Here is a 2,972-nt window from a genome sequence, read left to right as displayed (position 1 = left end):
TGTTATCAAATGCTTCTTCTGCCTCTATTGAGATGGTCATATGGTTTTTGTCCTTCATTCTGTTGTTGTGGTATATCATGTTTATTGATTTGGATATACTGAGCCAACCCCAGGATAAGACCCACTTGATCATGGTGTCATGATCATATCTTTTTGATATGTTGTTGGATTCAGTTTGCTAGCATCTTATTGAGAACATTTGTGTCTATGTTCATGAATGATATTGCCCTGTAATTTTGTTATTGCTGTTGTGTCCTTGTCTGGTTTTGTATCAGGGTAGTGCTGGTCTCGTAGAATGAATTTAGAATAGTCCCCTTCTCTTCAAATTTTTTGAATAGTTTGAGAAGAATTTGTTAGTTTTTCTCTAAAAGTCTGGTGGAATTCAGTGGTAAACTCATTTGATCCTGGACTTTTCTTTGTTGGGAGACTTTTTATTACTGATTCAATCTCTTACTTGTTATTGGTCTGTTCAGTTTTTTCATTCCTTCTTGGTAAAATTTTTGGTAGGTTATATGTGTCCAGGAATTTATCAATTTCTTCTAGTTTTTGTATTGTTTTGGTGTATAGTTGTTGATAATAGTCTCTACTAATCATTTGTATATTTGTGGTATCTATTGTGATGCCTCCTTTTTCATTTCTGACTTTATTTGAGTCTTCTCTCTTTGTTTCTGAAAAAAGGGGGAGTGTTATGGCTCTAGGAGGTTAGTTAAAAATTAAAAAAAAATTTTAACAGGAGTTAGTTTAGCTAATGTTTAGCTAATAGTTTGTTAATTTTGTTTATCTTTTTCAAATACCAACATTTTGTTTCATTGATCTTTCGCAATTCTTTTAGTTTCAATTTTGTTTATTTCTTCTCTGATTTTTATTATTTTTTTCCTTCTACTAATTTTGGGTTTGGTTTGTTCTTGCTTTTCTAGTTCCTTAAGGTGCATCATTAGATTGCTTCTTCGGTCTTTTTACTTGTCATTAGTCTGTTCAAGCTACCTATTCTTTCTGATTGAGTCTTATTAGGTTATAATTTCTTTCAGGTTATCCAACTTGTTGGCATATAATGTTCATAATAGTCCCTTATGACACTTTTTTTGTCCTAAGGTGTCTGTTATAATGTCTCCACTTTCATTTCTGATTTTATTGAGTCTTCTCTCTTTTTTTCATACTTAGTACTTAGCTAGGGGTGTGTTGATTTTGGTTATTTTTTCAAAGAACAAACTCCGGATTTTGTTAATTTTTTTCCTATGGTTTTACTGTTCTCTATTTAATGTATTTCTGTCCTGATCTTCCTTCTGCTAACGTTAGGTTTAGTTTGTTCTTTTTCTAGCTCTTTGAGGTTTAATGTTAGGCTATTTATTTGAGATCTTCCTCCTTTTTAAACACAGACATTTATTGCTATTACTCCCCTCTTGGAACTGTTTTTTTACTGTTGTCTTCTAGTTGTTTTGTAGGTCATTTTTTCATTGCTTTCTCTCTATAGTCCACCTTTGTGATTTGGTAATTTTTTCTGGTAGCTAAGCTTTAATTCCTTTATCTTTCTCTTTGTGTATCTGCTATAGTCTTTTGCTTTGTTGTTACCATGGGGCTTACATAAAACTTCTTATAGTTACAACAGACTATTTTAAGATGGTAACATCTTAAATTTGGTCACATATAAATACTGTGGACTTTTACTCTTCCTTCCTAATTTACATTTTTGTTGTTTTTCTGATCTTGAATTATCCATTTGTATTCTCATATATCTTGCTGAGCTTCCTTAAGATCATTATTTTGAATTCCTTTTCAGGAAATTTATAAATTTACATTTCTTTAGGGTCAATTATTCGAGGATTATTTTGTTCCTTTGGTGATGTCATGTTTTCTTTTTCATGTTTCTCTGTCTGTGCATTGGTGTCTGCACATCTGGTGGAATTGTCAGTGCTTCCAAACCTTACAGAATGACTTTCATAAGAAAAGGCTTTCCCTTGCAGATGGGTCTTAGGGTGCCAGCTGGGAAGGGTATGGTGGCTTTGGTTACAAGTAGATGTAATAGTATAGCTGCCATGCAGAATCTTCAGCTGCAATTAACGTCAGTGATGACATGGGTGCCTTAGTGACTTAGGCTGCAGAAGTTTGTTGCAGTGGCATCAGCAGCATATGCCATTAGTGTCCTCCATGGCAAGGGCTTTTAGGGTCCTCCTGTGTTTGTTTTCCCCAAAATGGGGAGTCTTTACTGAGGGGATCCTTCTTGGTATCAAGTCTGACATGAACCACAAGCAACTGCAGTGGCACTGGGTTTCAGGGAGGAGATGTTCAGAGCAGCTGTGGAGCCAGGGTCCTGTGCTCAGGACCTCACCACTCTACTGTGGCACCTGGGAATTTGGACACATGTTCACTCTCTGAGGCATAGGTAGGTGCTGACTGCCATAAAGCTAAGGTCTGTGACTCTGGTGCATACCTCAGCTGCTCAGGCCTAGGGGGCTGGGTTGTTGCTGTGACTCTGCCCCTGCTCCTCAGGGGCAGCACTGGCCCAGCTCTGGTAAAGAAGGGGTGCTCTGGGCTGGGGATAGTGGCTCACGCCTGTAATCCCAGCACTTTGGGAGGCCGAGGCAGGTGGATCACCTAAGTTCAGGAGTTCAAGACCAGCCTGGCGAACATAGTGAAATCCCGTCTTTACTAAAAATACAAAAATTAGCCAGGCATGGTGGCGGGCGCCTGTAATCCCAGCTACTCAGGAGGCTGAGGCAGGATAATTGCCTGAACCCGGGAGAAGGAGGTTGCAGGGAGCTGAGATTGTGCCATTGCACTCCAGCCTGGGCGATAAGAGCAAAACTCCATCTCAAGAAAAAAAAAAAAAGCAGGGGTGTGCTGGAGGTTCAGGCTTTGGGAAGCAGGGCACAGCTGCAATTTGGGAACCAGAGGCTTATAGAGCACAGCAGCCACTCAGGCCCTGGACGGGGATGAGAACCTGTGTAGTGGGGACCCTGGACTATGGGATGGTA

Source organism: Pan paniscus, chromosome 1 (genome assembly GCF_029289425.2).
Source record: "Pan paniscus chromosome 1, NHGRI_mPanPan1-v2.0_pri, whole genome shotgun sequence".
Lineage (NCBI taxonomy): Eukaryota > Metazoa > Chordata > Mammalia > Primates > Hominidae > Pan > Pan paniscus.
This window is presented reverse-complemented; position numbering follows the sequence as displayed.